Genomic DNA, 22,780 nt, shown 5'->3' with positions numbered 1-22,780 from the left:
GCTAAGCTATTGGTTTCTCAGCTGTTTTTCTTTTACATTACTTTTAGATAATGTTACATCTATGAGATGCAGTTAGTGCAATAAAGTAGTTTCCACTCTGTTCATTGGTGCATACGCAAGGTTGGTTAGTACATTTGTCTTTCTCTAAGCAAATATAGCATGGACCTCAGAATGAAACACATATGCAGTTATTGTAACAACAGGGCTGTATCCATTTCTCCAGACTGGAGACACTAAACTGAAAGTGTCCAAATCAATTCATTTTGCACATATCATGTTATCTACTTACTTCCTTGGGATGGGGGGATTATGAGTTAAAGTTGTAATCTGGAGGTGGGGAAAGGCAGTCATTTCTCTCTTAAAAGGCTAGAAAGCAGAACAAGATTTTCCCTTCCTGCAAATTATAGAGAAGGAAAACATCCTTCCTATTGAGGAACAGTGAATGGGACGTGACATTGTGAAAATATCTAGGTAAGTGTCAACAGCAGTATTTCTTAACCCTCTCTAGATAAGATGAAATGGTTCCAGTGAGAAAATCATCACTCCTGCTCCTCCCCCACCTTCCAATTTTTTTTTTTTTGAACAAAGGATGGATGATTTATGACATGGGCATGAGCATATACAGCTTTCTTGTACCTATAGATTCATATTTATGAGATTTTTAAAAAAACGTCATAGGTAGACCATACATTACTTCAGACTTTCCATTATTAATGTGTAAATGGATTCCAAAGGACAAAAAACAACATCAAGAGGGAAACATATGTTTTTATTTGGAGAAAATGGCTGAATCTGAATCTGCACCATATCTAGACATCTATTTATATACATTCCGGCAACACAACAAATTCATGAAGGAAGAGAAAGTAAAATATCCATGCATTTCTACAGCTTTCCACTGCTTTAGAGATATTTATTTATGAAAACCACAGGTAGTCATTATTTATAGTCCTGATCTTTTTGTTCTTTCATTTTTTTTTACTAAAACAAAGATGAAATTGGAATTGATTTTTTGAGGGACATTTATACTGAAAGCAGGATCATTTTATATTTTCACAAGTTGAAGTCTGTATTCATTACTACAAAAAAATGTAAGACCAGCAAGCTAAACTATTTTCATTTGCAGCCCATATTTGTTTTATAGGAAGCTTGTCACTGCACCATTGCATAAAAATGTAATTTAAAGTATGCTTGGCAATAAAATGAACTTCAGTGCACTGTTTTCATACACATTGAAATTATACACCAGATATATATTTTTCTTATGTATGTATGTATGTAAACACACGTTTGTGTGGAGAGGGTTTTTTGCTTGGTTAGCTGTAGAGTTCGTGTTTAGGCAAGCGCGCCTAACAATCACAGTCTCCCATTAAAAAGATATGCATATATAATATTTATATGCAGATGTGTATACTTGCCATCATGCATCTACAAGTATCTTTGTTAGTACTGTTTTCATTTTTTCATTCCAGTGCCATCCACATTAAAATAGCAGTGAATTTCATCTGCTGTGCTTTGTAGAACATATACACTGCAGTCTGTCTAACCTGTGAAAGCAAGAGAGGCTGGGAGACCAGCATCATTTCAGTCACTGGGAAATGGGGAACAATAACTAAAAAATGGAATGGGAAGGCTTATTGTGGCAGTGAAGAGGTGAGTCAGGGCATCAAGACCTTGTTTAGTAAGAGAGGTCAGGCACTACTGGACAGCAGTTAAACACCCCAAAAGACTCTAGGTTATTTTTTGCTTTATTGTATGGCCTCCTACATCTGAGCCAGTAATATGTTCAATCTTAAGTGGAATATAATAAAAACCCCAACTAGCTAGGAAAGCAAATATTTTCCCTTAAGTCACTTTCATGTTTATTAACACAGATTTTCATTTTTTCATTAGCATGCACATCTATCTTTGTGTGTTATGTTTAAAATATATGTTATAAGAGCAAATATGACTAAAAAAATATTCAGTAAAGGAGTTACAGCCCTTTTTTTCTTTTTTTTTTGTAGGTTTTAAACATTGCAGGCCATTTAAAATTATCACACTGCTAATATAGTCCTATTCCTAAAATACCTCACAGCGCTCTGGACTGTGCCTTTCCAAAAGCAGATAAGCAAGTCCACCAGCATCAGTATTTCAAAACACCATAACAAACCAACAACAAAACAGATAGAGTAACGCCTAAACGATGTCCCTTTAGGCATTTCTTTCAATGCACTGCAGCTGACTCCGCTTTTATATAGGTTATAGGATTTACTATAGCAACCTCACCACCCTTTCCAAAAAAAAGTCTAGCTCCCTCTTCTTTGTGGCTTAAATCAAACCAATAGAGCCCTCTATTGGTGAAGCCCCAAATAGCCACAGAAGTTTCTTTGCAATAGGGGGCCCATGCCATCATGTTCCAGCTGAAGTCAATGGCAGACGTTTTTAGACTTAGCATTAGCAAAAGGCCCTGAGAGAAAAGGTCTGTGTTATCCCCCCAGGTATGAAATTTCATTTTTATTCTTATTGCAACTGACTTGTTCTAGTGGTAATTTTGAAATTTGAGCACAATATCATCACATAGACCTATAACACACGTAAGAACACTTTGTTCTCTGCAAAAACATTTCATTTTCTGGAAAGGATGCAAATATATTACACCTGGCCCTGATTCAATATTTCTGCTTTGATAAGTACAGGATTTTGACTTGACTCACTGAAGGTTTTTGGGACATCATCTTCTGTACAGTCCTACAAATTAATTAAGGCCTTGGGTACATTATAATTAAGGGGCCTAAGGCCAAGTCATGGCAGCAACCTAAAGATGCATTACTTTTTTCATTAATGGATGAGAGAGTCTATCAGGAATGGAAGTTGTTTCTAAAATGAAATCAAGGAGGTAAAACAAGGAAGTCTTTACAGAGGAGGACTGCTAAGGACTCCAGAGATATTTTTCTCAGTTCAGACAGCTTATGTTGAAAGCAAACATTGATAAGCCCTTATGATTTGGCTCATAATTTGCATCTCACAGTCCATATTTCACAGTCCAGTTCATGACAAAACTGCTGCTTGTAGTCACATGGATCCAAGTACTTAAAGGTGCTATTGAATTCACGGACCTCTATTTGGGTCAGGCTGGAGGGAGGAAGAAATTTTGGAGGAAGGTAGACTCTAATATATGTCTGGGTTTTGCTGAGGTAAGATATGCTGTCCATATCTTGCTTTCAGCATAGTGAGATTTCATGATTCCCTTACCTATTTATGTATTTACATAAAAATATTAAGATTAGCACTTTGGGATTATGAAGTGGCTGTTTTTACTGCGTAATTATTAAAGAAAGGCACTGGCCTATCCAAGGTTGAAAATTGTCATTTCAATTTTGTATATTAAGAACCAAAGCAGAATAAGCTGATTTAGGCTGCCACCAAAGTGATCTGTGAATCCACAATGTGGCTAGACCTGTCCTCCAGGTTTTGGAAATGGGACCTGGTAGGAGAACATGTTTTTCCCAGCGCTTAAACGGAAGGAGGTTGGTGCACATCAAGGACTAACCCAGATATGGAGATGAGGCATGACCATATCCAACATACAAGCTAAAAATCTTGCAGTCTTCCTGAGTCTCAAAGCTCAGACATAGTCTAAGACCAAGGTCACAAGGGAAGGCTTTAGCAGATGCAGCTCCTGAAAACAGAAAACGAAATCTGGTTCTTCCAACTTTCTGGCAGCCCACATGGCCTCTGGCTCTTTCTGCCAGTCCCACGTGGTCTGGTCATATTCTCATTGAGTCCAGTACCTTTCTGAAAGTCAGCATCAGTTTTTCCAGCTGTCTGTGAAGTTGATCTGATACATGGAGGTCTGTCCTATACCTGTGCTAGGGCTGCATGGATAATATTAAACCAGTAACAAACTCATCCATCTTCACACCCATGTGAGTCATTCCTTCCTCCTTTCATGTCACTCATTCTCTACCCTTAAGGTCAAACCATGTTCTTTCACCTGTTTTCTCTATGTCTGTTCCTTTTTCTCTGCTTTCCGTGGGCAAGAAGGCAAAAAAAACCCCAACTGTATGAACAATTCTAAATGTACAAATTGTGTGCAAACATCTAATTGCTCAAACAGTGCAGAAGCTTCTTTCATTTTTATCTTTTTTTACTTTACTTGTATGAATTCTATTGAGCAGCAAGAATTAAAATAAGCTGTGGATGCTCAGAATACTAAAATGTGCACAAATAATACCTCCTTTCAAGATAAGTTTGGGTTGATGCATTTTCAATGTCTTCCAATCGCCTTTCTGTGTGTCACAAAGATAAACTAGTTCTGGAAGGGCATGGCATCTACCAGAAAAGGTGACATTGTCAAAACATGAGAAGTCCTTCACTGGACATTTTCTGCCCTTCTTCCCTAATAATTGATGAACTACATGTATGCTCCATGTAACAGGCGTCTCTGTATAACTGTGTGGCTCAGTGGGAATTATTTAAATTCTATTTCAGAGAGACAAAGGCCTGCTATACTTCTGTCTGAGTGCTTGGCTATCTCTGTAACAATTACATGAGAAAGTATGAGGGGAAAGGTAGAAGAGGAAGAAGCCCTTGTGAGCTGTAAACCAACCTGCTATAAGAAATCAGTCTACTACTTTGCTTGCAAGACTCAGGTCTTGCAAGTGCTGCTTCAGTCTCAGGAATTTTCTTTGCATTTCCCTGGGATGGGATCTTTTCTACTCTGCTTGGCAGCACAGGTATGTGACCAACAAGGGAAAGAGAGCAGGAGCTGAACAGGAGACAGAATGTGTCTCATTGCATTTTCCCTCTTTGTCTTTGATGCTATATATTGATTTTCCTTTCTACATATGCCAGACAACATAATGGCCTTTAAAACATCTAAAGTCTCGGAGAAGTGATTTTATTTTTTTTTTTTTAATTCACAAACACGTATTATTTAACTAGGCAAAGAAGCCTAATTTTTTTACCCAGAACCAACGACTTTCTAAAAATTATGCCACTCCATGATTAAACAGAAGAAAATGCCACTGTGTTAAAAACAGCTTGCCTCACACCCCGAAGCTCTCGGTGCTATAAATAGAGGAGGCTGGCAGCCCCCAGCTCGCCATCTCCCACTGCACTGACACGCCGTAGCGCTAGCCAGGGATGTGATCGCTGTGCTCACCTGAGGAGAGAGTATTCTGGTGTCTTGTCAGTGTCTGCTGAGAAAGGGCTTCCAATTGGCTGATTCCTACCCTGTGAGGAAAATTACAGCCGTCCTTGTTAAATCCCTTGCCTTCTTTTTCGCCCAGAGTGGCGCAGGTAACAGATGAGAATGGATACAGTATGGGTGTGACTGCTAAAGAAATGCAATAACAATGACCTTAAAGGGAATATAATTTCAAATTCAGTTTTACAGGAATAAAAGTAAATTACTGCAAACACTGCATATAATCTTGGATTTGTAATGCACAAGTAAAAGAATTCTAAAAAATAATTACAGGATACAACCTTACAGAGGAAGACACCAAAATTATTCTGAAATTGTTTGACTGTATATATAACTGATGAACTTATTTTTAACCTGTAGGAAAAAAAGGCAACATGAAGAACATATTGCAAGGTTGCACTTGTCCCAGGATAAAATGAAAGAAAGGTGTTGCCAGGTGTCCCCCCCCCAGCAAAGTGTTGTGGACCAAATAAAAGTTAAATCAAGTCACCTGGATGTGATGTGTGCTCAGATCTCACTTCTCTGAGTGCAGGAAGGCTCATGTGCTTCAGCAGACATGACCTTTGCACTCAGACATTGCCAGCAGGGCGCTGGGAACTGGGACAAGGACAGGGGCTGGCTGGCAAGATGCATCACTAAGCAGCCCCCAGATATGTGCAGAAAGGTCTTTGCAGGAACAGCCAGCCTGACACTCTTTCTGAGGAAGCCCTCACGCTGCTATCACTCCATTTGTTCCCAAGAGGAGCAAATGTAGTGCTGCCCTTCTCTTCCACACACAACCTGCTGGAATGGGCACGCTGGAAACTTTTTTTCTCCCAGACTGGGGTATAACCAGCTTCATAAGGATTAGACACATCAGTGTCAACAAAATCCAGGAAGAGTCAGAGCTTCAGTGAGCAATTTACCGAGAGCAAAAGAAAATTCTCTTTACTACGTGCAGTGACAAAGCACCAGGCAGAGGCAGCAACTGAGCTGCAGATTCCTTGTTTGTGGCACCACAGCAGCAATTCAGCTCAGCCCCTCTGCACTCCCTGCAGCATTCCCTGTCAGGGTCATGCTGCAGAATATGGCTGCTTCCAAGAGAGGAAAGGGGCAGGCAGGAAACCACAGCTGAATTCCCCACAGATCCCAGGCAGTTTATAATTGCCTGTTGGTAGGTAGGTTCTTCCAAGGTGTGCCTGTTGCTTAAAGGTCATGGCACAGTGTCCTTAAAATTTCAAGGCACATTTGTGCTCTACTGCATGATTTTTATTTCCCTTAGAAACTGGCACAGGGGAAGTAGAGCTGACTTTGGTCTCTAGGAGCAGCGTCTGCACCATGAATTATGAGTATTTTTTCCCTAAGGACAGGTAATTTTCTTTTCCAGTCTCCCCAAATTTAGTGGAATCTTCTGGTCAGTTTACATAAGATACCAATCTGGAAGTTTTTCCCTGCTGCTTTTACTGGTTTAAATTACTGGTTTTAACATGTTCATGAGGTTAATACACTGCGCTGAGAAGCTGAGGAGGACAAAGAAGAGCAATGACCAGTTCCCCTGCCAGCTTAATATGCTGCTTGGATAAGGCTTAAAGCAAACTGTGGTTTTGACTGCAAGCAGCGATGTCCTCAGAGTCAGAGATGTTATTACATACTTGAGATCAATACACGTTGCAAAGCAAAGCAATGTCTTCTTTTTTCTGCTTTAGCCTCTGAAAAGTGCATGTCTCCAAAACACTAAAATAAGTCACAATATTGATAATTACAGGTTCTAAATTCTTTATCTGTCATGGCTACAATATGAACGTCATGAAGCTTAAAATTCAAATTATCAACAAGTAAAACATTCAGAAGAAGGACAAATGAAATGTGATCACAACAGATAGGCCTGAATCAGAGCTTACAGCAAATACAAACTGAAGTTACCTTGAAGCTTGGAAAGTGTAGCAGTCTGTATAGCCTATTTAAAGAAAACTATTCCATAGGATTTTATTGGTCACAAAATATTTTGGCAAGCAACTCTAAACACTCTCACCTTCTAATTGTCCATGGAAGCTATTCATATTTAACCATTAACCCACCCAGTGATGATAATTATCTCATTGATCAAAAGAAAATTGACATTTAAATCAACATTTTTATTTTAAATAATCTTTTGTTCAGTGAAGATGAGACAAACAAAACCCAGCAGAGACAGCAATGGTTCTTTGTATCATCACTGATGATCTCATTTTAACCACCTCTCTCTTTACTTTATTTCCACAAACCTGTCCTTTTTTTCCTGCTTCCAGCTCTTTCTCAGAAAACACCACATATTCCAGCACTCTGCAGTTTTTCCACTTCTTCATGAGGAGCACAAACCATTTATCCCTATTAGACATTTGTGCAGTTCCCATCAGCAAGGTTCAGACAGACTGAAAGACTCCAAGTCCCTTTGCCAATTCACTAAGTTATCCAGTGCCAACTTTTTTCTGTCTCTAACTTTGCTACTCTCTTTGGTACTAGTCCTTAATTTTCATTTTTTTAATTTGGCCACATACGGGGCCAAATACAGAAGAAGTAAGAAACAGTGAAAAAGTAGATCCACGCAATATAAAGAATATCTACAAGGGTATAATGTTTCAAACTGCTTAGACTGGTTTTGGTACATAAATTTTGTTATCTTTCTTAAGACAATGTTGTGATAAATTAAAGCTATTACTATGTGTCCACTTGTATCCTGTTCTCATAAAATTCAATCTTCTCTTGCAAAGTGATACTTATCCTTTTTTGGTTTATGCTGTCAAGGAGACTGAAGTAAAGGCTGCAGTGCTTTAAATTCCAGCTTTTAGTTTGGGAAAATACCAGCAAAAAGACAAATAGAGTTCAGTAAGACTGCAGATAAAAGTGTCTGGAGCACCCAGGTGAGCTGCGCCGCTCCATCTGCACTCTGCTCTCTGTGCCAGGCTGCTTGGCAGAGGAAAGGAACGGACAGGACCCTGCTGTCCAAGCATTGCAGAAGACATGAATCTTGTCAATTTTGGACTGAATTCCCTGCCAGTTATCGAGCAAGCAGCCAGCAAACTGCAGCACAGCACACAGCAATGTGCACACCAGCGTTTCTGTGCCTCACTGCCCTCCCCTGGATGGCGCTTGTCAAGGCATTTCCATGGGATCCCAGTCTCCAGGTGCTGCAGAGACCATCACCACCACCACCAATTCATAAGCTGCAACACATTACACCAGCTGAAACACAAGCCTATGTTTACCTACAACATATCTTAAAACAGCTTTAATGTGTGACTCAAAATCTCTTTCTCTGGACAAGCTTATGAGAACTATAACCTGGTTTAGCAAGGTTCAGGTTCTTTGGATTTCTGCTACTTTAAGGTGCTGAACTCTAGCATTGTCAATTGTATTCTCATGGGTTTGAATCACTTCCAAGATATTTTGTCACTGTATACTTCACATTAGTCGGGACTGCAGTCATATTCAAAGCATATTGTGGTGATTAACAGGAGGAAAAAACAAACTAATACATACTTCTTTGTTTCTAGCAAGATTTTTTTTTTCTGGATTAAATTCATATTTGGAAACTAGTAAAAACACATTATTTGCCTTTCTTTTAAAATTCCTCCTTAAGTATCCTGATTCCCTAAATTGTCTCCTTCACTTTCCTCCTCTAATATTCTTATATTCCTTTTTCAGTTTTATTCTATTCTTCACCTTATCCAGAGCAATTTCTTCCAGTCAAAGTGTAAATCAATAACTAGAGCCTTTCAGAATGACACAGAAATGTATTTAAAGGGGAAAAAATATCTTACTAAAGATAAAATGTCTTACTGAGATATTTACTGTCATTTACAGATTATATTCCTTTGGTTTTATCAGCTTGAAATCAATGAACCACGGGCATGAAAGTTTACACATAAGTTTATCTTAATGTGGAGAAAATCAGAGAATGGCACTGTAACACTTTTACAGCCTCTAAAGAAGCCTGATTAGGACAGTCACAAACAATATGGATTCTCTGGGGTTCTCCATAAGGGGCCATGAAAAGATAAGATTTGCTCATGAAGTTGACCAGATTTTGCATCTCTCCTCTCATTTAGCCAGGCTCTGAGTTCTCTAGAGCTGCTATAGAGACAGTCAGGGACTAGGTGCTCCACAGTAATCCCACAGCTGGGTCAGAAAGGTGCTCCCTGGAAGCTCAGCAGCAGTGACAACGTGCCACCCTCATAGCTTGTCCTTATCCCTGGCTCCAAATTTTGACTCCTTCTTAAAGACACAGAGTATTCAGGGTCATCTATGAGAGCGACCTAGGGTACCTGAGTGCACAACCATGTTTGAGGAGTTTGAGTTGAGGAGTTCAGCCTGTTGTTTGTAGCTACTGTAATCACTGGTGGATGGCTGTGGGTGTACAGTTAGCCCATCCCAGGTGTAAAGTGATAAGACTTAATTGAACTTTCAATTTAAAGTTAATGGAAAAGGGTTAATGCGAAACCATATTATCTCACAACTGGAATGGGCCAAGAATGGAAAATTACTATAGCTCAGCAGATGGGCAACAGCTTAGTAAACCCTCTTAATTTCATTTTGTTCTCAAATATATCTGGCCCGATAGATATCATGACTTCACACAGCAGCTATCTTCCACCAGACCAAGGAAATCCCTGTGATGGAAAAATTTTTAGTGGAGAAAGTTGGACCATTAATGGTTTACATACCTGAAGTTCGTTCCTACATGACTCCAGAATGGCACAACTGTAGGAAAAAGGGTAAAATTTCAACTTCTGAAAGCAAAGCCTTCCCATGTATCTCAAAACAGTAATTCAAAACAGTGCCAGAAACTGATAAGAAAACCAGACCCCAGACACCTCTCCCAGCCCCGTTGAAAAAAATTTAATTTGAGGCCTTGAGCACTTTTATTTTTTTTTTTTTCTGGGAGAATGAGTGACATGATTCAATGAAGAAATGTGAGCATTTCTGGGAAAAATCCATTTGTTACCTTTTGGTTGGAATCTGAAGCTATTTTATTATGATGCTGCAATGTGAGCAATCATTCAATTCCTGGGCTTTTGTCCTGTACTCACACAGAACATCAAAGCAGTCTAATGTCATTTGAAAGATCATAATCTAAACTAGAAGATTTAAAATGATGCCCAAGTCAACCTCATCTGCCAAGAAGATAGGGAGAAAGTTTGATTTAATCAGCTGGCAGATTTTTAAAATATTTGTTCAGCATCTTTTTTTCTCCTAATCAAATTTACCAGTCGCAGGGGAATTAAAATAAAAACTGTCTGTACAGATAGATATCTCGTTTATCCATATTTTCCAGAAGAAGAACACTCATAGCAGAGATTTTGTGTAAACTCAAAAGAATATTAAGAGCATAAAAAACCCCAGACCAAACCAACCCTACCATCATAATGCAGGTACTGAGGTACCAACATCACTGTATGAGTCAAATGGTTTAGCTGGCACACAGCCATATCAGAGCTCCTCCCAGAGGAGAGGGCATCCTGACTTAGAAGCAGTTCAGGGAAAGTCAGGCTTGTTTATGCTGCTTCTGTCTTCCTCTGAGAAAAGCTGTGGTGCACCATTAGGACCATCAGCAGGGGATGGGCTGTGTGCCTTCTTCCTACCAACAGTAGACAGATGTGTCCCTTTTGTTCAGTCACTTTCCTCAGTCTGTCATTTTTCCCAGGGACCATGACCGTTTGCAGTAGCCTGACATGAAGGTCACACAAGGAAATAGAGCTGTGCATTTGAATTTTGTTTTTAATTGGGTCTCATTAGGAATGGCAAAGGGCTTTTTTTTTTTTTTTTTTTTGTTTTTTTTTGTTCTGTTAAGTTCTGGTGAGTGAAATCATCCCAATTGAAGCTGCATACACAAAACTGGGATTTGATACCCAAGAACAAGCACTGGGGAAGCCTGTAGTCCTATGGTGCTGTTGGAAAAATCATGTGCAACCTGGGAAGTACTACTTCTTCTAATTCCTAACTGCCCTTTCAATCCTAGGATAAGCACAGGAGGGAAGAAACACAAAGACTTCTTAAAATCTGTACACTCACTGTATGATAATGCAGAAAGGGGGCAAGATTGACAAGCATGTTTTCAGACAGGAAGCAATGCAGGCTTCAAAGAGCCTACAATATTTTTTAATTAATAAGGGATCAGTAGGAGCCAATTAAATCATGGCCATTCTAAATAGAGAAGATTGCATTGCTCTTTTTCCTGTGCTGCTGTACAGTAGAGTCTTAAATTTGCCAGTTCCTCCAAAAAAAAAGTGCTCTGCACCTTTACAAATTACTTTGCTCTTTTCAACCATAATTAAATGACAGTTAAGAAGCAAAGAAAACTTTTTATTTTTCAGAATTTAAGCTTTAGCTTTCTGGGGAAAGTTTTCATCATCGGGCTTCATAAGGGTGCAGGCAGCTAACACTTCAGAATGTATTTTACTCACTACCCATAAATATGTAGTCGAGCTTATTGACACTCAAATAACTTGATGCCTTTCTCATGTCCTACTCAGAAGACAGCTTAGGAAAAAAATAATCTGTGTAGCTCCAGGTTATGTAGTCTCCTCCAGCATATCAATACCCTTGAAACAGTAAACTATAATATATTCTATCTGTCAAATCAATCCCCCCCACCTTTCCCAGGCAGAGGCAAACCTTACCTGAATTCCTAAAAAGGAGAACTCCCCCTCCTGCTTCCTTCAAATAAACAAATTCAGCCAATTCATTTTAATTGCCTTGGAGTGACCAGCTGTGCATCTCAATACTGAAGTTAGACTGTTCTTCATTGCTGGAGTTACATTTTGATGCTGCTGTAATTTGGTGCCAGAGGGGCTGCTACAGACACTGCTTCCTACCCCATCCGTCAGTCTGGGAGCTTAGAAGCTACCCTTCTTTCCTCTACACTTTATTTTGGCCACTCCTGCATCATTTCTGCCTTCTTATCGTACTCTCCCATTCTCTGGAGAAAGCAATGCTTTAGCAATCCAATTCTTACTAATACTTAATAGAAAAACAATAACACTGCTTTCCCAGTTGACATTCTTCTGGGTTCACCTCTCCTCCTGGTCAGCCAAAAAATTTGTGTGTTGCAGGCTTGTGTTCTTACGTATAATTCAGGGAGCTTTCATTTTAAAATATGGGTCCCATGCAAGTGTTGTCTGTTTCTCAGGATTTTATAGTCATGAGCTCCTTTGCATTAGCAAAGTGACTGTTGAGACAAAAAAAAAAATACAAGCTTAACCTGCAATGTGCATTTGAAAGGGGCTTATAAAAAAGAGGAGAGTTTTAGATTCCATGTTCATTTTGCCTTGCTTTGCCTCAGAAGGTGCCATCTGATAAAATCAGCAGAGATGGCTGTTGACTTCATTATATATCTGCTAATTTCAGAGATACTTGCTGAGAATGTCGCTGACTTTAATTGCCATCTTGATTTACATAATTTTGCTCCTTTACCACCTTTACATATACTAATTAGCAGGCTTGGCCAACACTTTTGTGTTTCACTGGTCTACTTAAGAAGGTGGACATACTACATGGGAACGATTATTTTCTTCTGGTGTCCCATTCCCTTAGGGCACAGGGCATCACCATGTGTGTGGGCACGATAGAAAGCTGACTCACAGGCTGCAACCTTTCTATTCCTCATTTGTTTTCCCTCAGGAAGCCCTAGTAACTTCACATAATTTCTTATCTTCTATTCTTAGGATCCTTTCTGTGCGGAAAACCATCAGTATAAAGAAGCAGGTATCTCCTGAATTACCTAATAACCACAACTGTCCCATTTCTTTGCTGTTTCAGTAAGAGAAAAGTGGTAGAGAGGAAAGGGAACTATGCCAACTTGAGTAATATTCACAGTAAATGTCTTTTTAAAAAAGACTAAAGTCTGCTGACTGCGGAATTTTTTTTTTAAAGCCTGCTGTCAGGCTGGCAATGGAAAAAAAGTCCTTCTCAGTCTCTCAGATGCACACTCACAGCCCCAAAGGATGAGATGACTAAGCTGAATGTGCTTTACCACTTTAGGCCTGCACTTTTGGATCTTATCTTTACCAGAATCATTTATGGATGGAAAATTAGTCACTTTGTTGATAAAAATAATTAGTATCAATGAGATTTGAAAAGGATGATTGAGTGAAAAGACTAAACCTCCTGAAAAGTCCCCTGGACATTCTTGAAGTAGTTTTTCTAACTTGTTTTCTTTACACTTCTGAAGTGATTAATATTTTACATGTGAGTTTTTCATGTCTTTTGATTGGGAAGCACTAGATTTTTTTTTTTTTTTTTTTTTTCTCACTTTCAATTTTCCTTCTTGGTCCAGAACAGACTTGATTATATGAGCTCTGCAACAAGCTGGCCTGGCTACTGAAATCTGCACTACGTTGATGGTAGTGACCAAAAGTTGGTTCAGGGTTTTATTAATTGTAATACAAAATGACATAAAGAAACCAGTGCAATTTCCTACCGTTATTTTTCTACTATGCTTTTTGAATCTACTTCTTAGGAAAATAAAAAACCTCTTTGTGATAGGGATTATCTCCATTATATGGTTTAGGAGTGAAGTAGTTAACCATGTTGATTTTTACAGTGCTATATTTAAGTTTCAGAGTTAACATCCCTCTGAAACAAATAGAGCTGATTATTCTTTTTAGACCAAATTTTTCTTGTTCTGCAGACTGAGGTATTGTCTACATTAAGAACATTTGCACCATTATAACTACCCTAATTTTAGTCACATCAATCCCACTCCTTGATGTAGATGAATTATATGTAACCACATCAGATAAAGCATTATTTTATGGCTGTGCAGTCTGCTCATATTAGGCATTTCCAAAAAAGAACAATCGAGTTGCATTATTGCAAAGTTCCCTAAATGGGGAAAGATGATATCAACCACTTTGCACTATCTTTATGCAAAAAAAAAGGAAAAAAAAAAGGGGGGGGAAAAAATGGGTAGGGGAAAGATTAAAATGTTTTCTGAAGAAAGGGAAGTAATAATTTAAAAAAACTAAAACCCCATAAAATTCCGTACCTGTCTGGGGCAGCCCCAGCCCAAGACTCCGGGTAGAGAAAGTTCCTGGTAAGTTCCTGCTGCAAAGGTCTCTATGTTTAATAGATACGGGTGCATGGCCAAAGGCTGATACCAACTTTCAGAGCAGACTACTGATACAGCTAAAAATGCAAACCACTGCCTTCCACAGCACCAGCCTCATGCTAAAGAGACTTATGTTCCCTTGAGAAGGAACAGATATTTTCTGTTTGCATACTACCTAACACAGGAGGGTCAGCTACCACAATATAAATATTTAATCCTAATAACTAGGGAGGCAATATCAAGGGGATATGTTAACATGATGCCTCTCTAAAGCACTGAATAAGCAACCACTTCTCTTTAAGAAATAGCAGAATAGGAGTTGGATTTTAAAATACAGAATCAAAAGTTTACCGAAGCCTGAATTTCCATGCCCATTTATGCTGTAGATAAAGAGCCCATATTTTTAGCATAAGGCATACATACCATGCAGCAATTTTGCCAGTGTAAGGAGTCAGACAAAGAAAGAGGGGCTGGCAGCAACAGAAATGGGGGTTTGCCTCTCTCTCCCTCCCCTTTCCTCCCTGGAACACAACATATTTTTATCAGGAACAAAAATAAATAAATCCTCATTTGTTTTGCTGTGCCAAATTAGTATTCCATCCATGAACTGTCCCATCAGGGAAAAATACCTCCCTCACACACGTGTTCAGGATAGCACTGATGGATCTGAGGGCCTCTCCAAACACAGTGACCATCTGCTAGGCAAAACATAGGGGTCTGACAAGCAGGAGCCATTCAGCCCTGTTGTTGGGCCACATTATTACATATTTGACAAGGGTAATGAGAGGCTGTCATTAACCTTACATGACAGTCTCCACAATGACACACACTAAAGCAAGAACAAAGAGCAGAACTCAGTAAAAAGGCACCTACTTCTCATTTAACCCCGAAATTGTCAGACACCATTATTGCTAATGGAGGCTGGCGGTCCTGGGGTTAATTTCCATCTCTGTGCTCTGCTTGTTCTCTTTTTGAAATGTACTCCTCATATGGTTAAGGAAGCAGTTTTATCAAGGCTATTGGGAAGGCAATGCATTATTTATCATAACACACTGAGATGTAAGAACAGAGAGGGTCTCCTGGAGGAATGAACAAACAGACATATTTCATGAACCCTTCTGATGGTCTGAAAAAAAAAAATCTGAGCTCAGTCTCTGATATTTAAGGTTATCATTGCCTAAGTGTGACCTTTCTCTCATCTGCATTTCCTGCCAGGTTTCTGTCAAGCTTAAAATCACAAGACTGTTTTTCCTGGCGACCTTGTCACAGTCACCTGGCTTTATAATCACAGGGAAATCCCATAGAGAAAGTTATTAGTTGCCTGACTTTTAGTTGAACAACAGACGTAGGATGAGACAGCACTTACAATTTCAGGAAATAAAAGGTCATCTGACTATAAGATCTCTGTCTCAGGTGTGATAAGTTACAGTCCCACAGCAAGTTATGAAGATCTGATAATAGGGCCGCTCACCACCTTAGCAAGACGAGGAATACATCTATTTCCACGGTGACCTGAGGGCTTAACCTAGGACAGGGGTCTCTGGGAATGAATGCAAGCACTTGTTCGGATGCTTTGGCATATTAGGGACAAATGATAGAAGTGAAAGTGAAGATTATGCCTCACTGCAGGAGACTCAGAGCCGGTACAGCTGGGCGTTAGCTCACAGGAGTCACAAGGTTTGGGAACAGCTCGAGCCAATGAGAAAATAGGACATCAGGTGGTGGGTAGCTGCAGTATGAGGATGCTCAGAGCCATCGGGGGGAGGGGATGTCATCTCTGTGGAGAAGCTCTCTATAAATAGCATACAAAAAGCAAATCACTTTCCTTCCACACAAAGAAGCAAATGCAGCATCACGAAGCTATCCTTCCAGAGGCACTGGCTGGGAGGCTGAGAAAGAAGCTGCATGAATGAAAGATTAATATTTCTATGGATAAAGTGGAAGGTGCAAACTGTTATTAGAAGACAAACTATCCAAGAAGTGAGTCCAAACAAGACTGTATTTTATTAGAAAAAGTAGAATATATGTTGTACAAGCACATTTCAGATTATTGATTGATTTTCCAAATGTATTGTGGTGCTGCTTTACAGAACTGGATGCCAATGTCATGTGCTACTTTTTCTGCTCTCTCACTGGAGAATGTCCTTCTCCCAAGCCACCCACAGAGGAGTCTGATGTAAAATTAAATAAGTCTTGTGTCAATTGAATCAAACCTCTTTTGTTATCTAGCTATCCAGAATTCGTTTTCCATTAACATCTGCATGATCAAACAGTTGTTTTACAGCTAGTCTCAAAGAGCTACTGAAAGGAATGGAGAACACACATGAAATTGAGTTCTGCTTTGAAATGACAAAAATGCCAGTGAAGCATTTTTTTTTCCTTTACCTAGTCTGGTATACAGCTACAGCTACTGGCATTCAGTGAGCAGTGGAAATAGTCAGTCCCACTTGTCCCAGCTTTTTATCACAGGATAAGTCTAACCAGCTAGTATTCCTTCCCAAGAGATCTTCTTTCTCAGCTAGCACAGGGAGACCATTCATTAATTTCCTCAGTAAATGTGCATGTCAAACCACTAAGGATGACTGAAGCATTTCTGCTGCAGTACCATCAATATATGGATTGTAGACTGTTCTCTGTCTTTCCATCTTTCTCCCTTCCTGCCTCCAGCCTTTACCTACTTCCATCCACTCCCTCTTGTTATTTTTTAATCCATAATCTGAAAAATTCTTGGCTTTATCTCAAGACAGAGTAATATGGAAGTCTATCTTCATCATCTGAGTTTTAACAGACTGGTATGATCTCTAATAATAATTGTGAAACAATGTGTTTTAGAACCCACTAATGACAACCTTATCAATTATATCTGCTTGTCTCTAGCACATACAATGACAATGAAGCCAAATTACCCCTGACTAGAACTTGTTAGGCTAAGACTGGTGGAGATGCTCACCTCTTCTTAGTTCTAACTCTGGTCATATGCTTGTGAACAACGGGAAATGGCAGTGTTTTGAAAGACGGTAATTTCTTGCTAGTTTTTCTGAATATTTTATGTGCTAATCGTATGATAGGCAAAAATGATTTATGAATGTAGAGATATCATTGCTCCTAAGGAAATCTTCAAATTGAGTATATGCATAATATTCTAGTGGCTTTTATTTCTGTAGAGAATTTGAGGAGTCTGTGTTATCAAGATCCCTCAGGACAACAAAGAAATATTTGATACGTCTTTCCTTAAAGGGAATTTTAAAAGGGTTCTTTAACTCTAATTAGTGAATCTGCTTGGGAATTGTCAGAAATAGTATTTCATGCTCATAGATGAAAAATAAAGTATAATTTTCAAACAAAACAAAGTTGATTTCCTGTTTCAAGCACAAAATTCAGACTTTACAGAAGACCAGATTTGATGGCTCCTTATTAACATACATATGTTCCCTTAACACATCCAGCAAAGGTCATCACATTTACCTATAAGAACTATTTCCTTATGAATGCAATTATTTATGGGCCACTCTTCTTTTGAGGCTAAACAAAACTACTACATTTCCATATAATGTGATAGCTGGCAATTAAATGTTCATACTATTAATGGCTAGAATAGCTTTTTATTTTCTTTTTCTGAAGCTGAGACTAGTTACTTGCTCACTCCAATATTTTGTCAGTTATCCTATTTTGTATAACTTTTTAAGAGGTTTATATACTGTGTAGGATTCTTCCTGTGTTATGATATTAAAGAAAGATCATCATTATATAAATAGCAAAACTGCACTGCTCTGCAGTCACTTAATATTTTCTAAAAGCTACGATCAACTTGCTACGAAGTCACGGAAAGGATCTTAGAATCATTGAATGGTTTGGGTTAGAAGGGATCTTAAAGATGATCTGGTTCCAGCCCTCCTGCCATAGGCAGAGACTCCTCACACTAGACCAGGTTGCTCAATAATGTCTAATACTTAACTGTAACTGGAAAGCAAATGAGGAATACTAATAGAATGTACCTCTGTTGTATTTTGCATCACATTCAAGAACAGAAATTATTTTTATCACTTGTCCAAGTCACCTTTACATTCCCAGTCTTGGATCTGTAAATCTATTGTGTATTTCACTGCATATGAAATAGATGTAAATGGAGGATTGACATTTTAACCTTTTCTTGCAGTCCTCAAAGAAAGAAAAAAGGCAAAAAAAGGAGGGGAAAGTAGAAACAATATCAGCGTGAACAGAAATGTCTGCTATCCCAGAAAAAAAGGAATTTGCAATTTTTGGAATATGGAACCATATAAAAGGGTTTATATTTTAATCAGGAGGGAGTTCATTCTACATCCCTGGCATATGCTGGCAAGTCTTGCCAGTATGATGTTCTGCCTTTAAATTAGCTGCAAACACTATCACATGAGTCAGACTAAACTACGTTTAATCAGATGCCTGATGAATTATGAATGGATCTACCAAGAAATTGGACCATTAAGCATTAGATGAGACATAACTTCCCCAGATGCTTCACCTAGGGTAAACGCAAGTATTTGTATTCCAACTTTCTAAAAGTGGAAAGACTTAACAACCGAAATTTGTTGATAGCTCAGAAGCTCCAGGACTGGAAATTTGCTTGCATTAAGACAAGAATTGTAGGGTTGAAATATATAAAAAAAACAAAAAAAAAAGAGCCATGTATGAACAAATACACATTTTTTAATCACCTCTGACAGAAATAACTAGACCACAATCTGAGTAACAGAGTTCCAATGAAATAAGTGAAGAAGGCAGTGAGCTAGAACTTGTCTCTCTGAGGAAATGGCAGACAGCTTGGACTTAGACCATATTTCCATATAAAATAATGAAAATTACAATCCATTCTGAGCCAGGAATTCTAAGAAAAGACAATAAAACAGAACAAGGATCCTGCCAGGCACTATTAAAAGATTAGCAAAATAACTCTGTCACTAAAATCATTATTTTTGCTTTCAAAACAGTAGGCAGCATTGCAGATTTTCAAGGTCAGAAGTAAAATGACTGATTGTCAGTGAAAAATTCTGCCTTCACTGTGGTGAGCAATGACTGCAATGAGAAAAAAAAATGGTCTCCCCATCGTGGTGTTGGGGCAAAATTTCATCAAATGGTAGTGCAAGCAGTGCAGAGTTTAGTCTATATTCCTATTATTCCTCTCATGGCTCGTGAAGGACTATTAGCTTTTTATAGTAAGTAGCTCTTGGCAGCCCTGCACAAGACCTAAGTACACCAAGTGAGTCAAGTCAGCATGACAGAACGGTTTGCTTATTATGGTCCTAATATATAAGCTTCAGATGCAAATACAAAATAACCAGATGCTGTAGGAGTGCCTGAATTCAAGGCTGCAAAGAGGGAAAAGTAGGTATGAGCCCCAGCAATTAGGTAGGTAGCAGCAACTGACTAGAGAGGAGCTGTGTCCTACAATTCATTAATTCTTTGTGCTAGTGATGGATATTCGCCCTGGAGAAGGAACTTACTGGGGGCTTCTTTTATGTATCATATCATTCCACTGTCCTGGTTCCCTCAAGGTATGCTGAAAGCCCTAGTGGAAACATCACATCCCCCCCTTCACTCCTTCTGTTTCTCATCCCGTGTCCCCTTGATAGCCCACAGTGATTTGTTTCTTTCCCACACAGAGGTCTACAATGCTCCCTTTCCAAACACTTGCTGTGCTTGCAACAGCCCTCCACCATTTCCCTCAGCCTTGTCAGGCATGTTCTGCTCCTTCTGATCCTCGCAACAGCTCCGTCCAGCTGCACCTTTCCACCATGTGTCAAGGTGGAAGAAAGTTTTTGTGCCAGCAGCATCTCAGGCAGCAGGAGTTTCTGACAATCCTTGGCTCACTGCTGTGCTGAGGTCAAGGGTAACAAATTGCTTCTCTTGAGGAGTTTTGCCTCTAGCCCAGTAGCAGTCCACAAGGACACCGATGCTCACTGCTCTTTGTGTTGGGAGGTCTGTGTGGCACAGGAATAGCTGCAGCAGTCCAAGCCTGCATGTAATTCTCCTGCTCCAGGAAGAAAATAAACAACCTGATCTACTGAGTTCTGAGGACATTTCATAGGAAGAATGCTTTCTGCTGTTGCCTGCTGGAGTCAAGGTTTTAGAGCATTGTCATCTTTTAGTTAATCAAAACTAGTGGTCTCTATCACAACTAAAGTATACAGGTGGAAACTACTACAAAGACAAAAATAGTTAAGAATCAGGTAAAGGCCCAATAAAATGTTCTATGAATATCTACGTTGTACATACAGGAAACAATGTGTTCAAATCAGGGCTCAGAAGAGGCCTGTAACCTGCTCCACCAGAGTACCAGGGAACTAGATAGATTCTTTTTGCACTGATTTTTTTTTCCCTTCTAAGAAAAATAAAATGCTACAAGGAATCATTCAGTTGACAATAAATGATGGGACTTCCAAAGGTGGGTAAGCATAATTTTCTGCTCATGCTTGTTTCCAAAGTGGGTCACTGTCCTCTGCACATGGAGAACTCTGCAGTCCTTTATGGAGTCACAAGCTGTGCTGAGATGGGTTTCTTTTGTCATGAAATTAAGAGAAAAACAACCCTGCCCTTTCTAGTAATCAAGACCAAATTATTGCAGTGGTCCAAAAGGAAGATACCTCTCTCCAGCTTGTTTCAACAACCCACATTCAGTCTCTAACATATCCTTTCGCTGTCAGGCAGGTATCTCATTTCTCTACTCATACTATAGTTTTTTAAGTACTGGTACTTTATAGATGGTATTTACACATCTCCCTACTCTGAACCTCCTCCCAAGAGAATTCTAGGGCCCATCATGTGACACATCATAGTCAAACAAATTTGTGACTTTTTTAGTGAAGTATTATTTATGTCACAATGAAGGCATAAATAGCTGTATTGTATTTCCTGTCAAGTCACAAAAATCAAAGTAACCCATCTCAAATAATCTGTGTGAGCTACTAAATCGATTCTCTTAAACCTAATGCCAATTTGCATGCTGAAATGGGGATTGTCAGCAGTTCTATTGCTTTGAATAGGAAAGCCAATGTGCTACCCCTACGCTGCCACTATTTCATAAAAGACTGTCACAATCACATAAATGAAGCCTGATCTCCTCCCCAAGACCCATCTAATACTGCAAAATAAATGCTGGCACCACAAAGGATCTTCAGAGTTTCCAGGAATTTCTTTTGTCTCAGGCTTCTCAATTCAGTGAGAAATCATTCAGAGGACGATTGCTCAAACTATGCAAGAACAGAGGCATCAAAACCAGAATTTGGGTGAGACTGAGTGCTGACACTAAATGATTGCTCTTCAGACAGGCTCTGCTCAGCTTCACCTTCCCTCATGAGAAGCCTGTACATTTGACTTTGACTATTTCAGATCTGCCTCTGTACAGCCTCCACAGTCTTCGCAGCATCCACAAATCTGGAAGGCTCAGTCCCAGGAGAGTCAGAATTTTGACATACTGCTCCCCAGACCACCTTTCACGGGGGCTCAGTCAGCACCTGCTTTCAGAGTCCAAATGTTTCAGAGTCACAGCTGAGTTCTGTGTAGCACAGTTACCTCTGGGTTCTTTTAAGAAGCGGTCCAGGAGGGTAACAGGTGCCTATTTGAAAAGCCACGGGGTTAGAAGTCTGACTCAGCACAGGCAGATTGCAGCTTTGTCAGTCCAAGGGGGCACAATCCAATTCTCAGAAGTTTTCCTAAACTTTGCAGCAGTGAAAGGTAGGAAAGCATTTACCAAAATCATCTCGTTTAAGCTCTGCCCCCATTCAGTAACAAATGCAAAATGTACTGCACCATGCTTTGGCAAGACAAACCCTGAGCTCTACAGGTATAAATTACTTTGCTTCAAACTGGCTTCTTGGATTGCAGATAGCAGTTTTACTCATGGGAAAAAACAATGGCAATATTTCTTTTTAACAAATAAACAAATTCTTAGCACATACAGGAAGGTCTGGTACCTTCATTCTTCACCTTTTATCGTGTGTTTGTATGTTCCTTTCTGCCAGTAAAGCAATGTGAAGAGAAGATGGTTGTAATCAGATCATTGGCTAAAACAACTGATCAATAGCAACTGCATATGCTGCAAAGAGCCTTTAATGGCCCTTAATACCCATTAGGCTGATCTGGAGGAAGTTGAAGGGGAAACTGCATCACATTTCAACCATTTATAGCAGCATCCTGGTACTTGAGCAGCTTTCAGGGAATGGGAGCATTTGTTCTGAGGTGCTCTGGGACAGTCATCAATAGGTAGGAAACTATTGCATCATTATTACTCAGGAAATGCTTTGGGGACACTCTAGGGAATTGACTCCAAGGGTTATAATTTTTTAACAGGAGCCTATGTTGGGTCAACCAGTAAAGGAGTACCATGTGAAGATTTTCTACCACTGATAATAAAACATGTTTTAGGATATATTTAACAGTAGGTATAAAATCAAAGAGGCTAGTTTTAGTTATTTAAGCTACCCTACTGTCCTTAGGAACATCTTCCAAACCAACATTATTCATCTTCCTGACATGCTACAATGCAG

Source organism: Taeniopygia guttata, chromosome 2 (assembly GCF_048771995.1).
Source record: "Taeniopygia guttata chromosome 2, bTaeGut7.mat, whole genome shotgun sequence".
Classification (NCBI taxonomy): Eukaryota; Metazoa; Chordata; class Aves; order Passeriformes; family Estrildidae; genus Taeniopygia; species Taeniopygia guttata.
Note: the sequence above shows the minus strand (reverse complement) of the source record.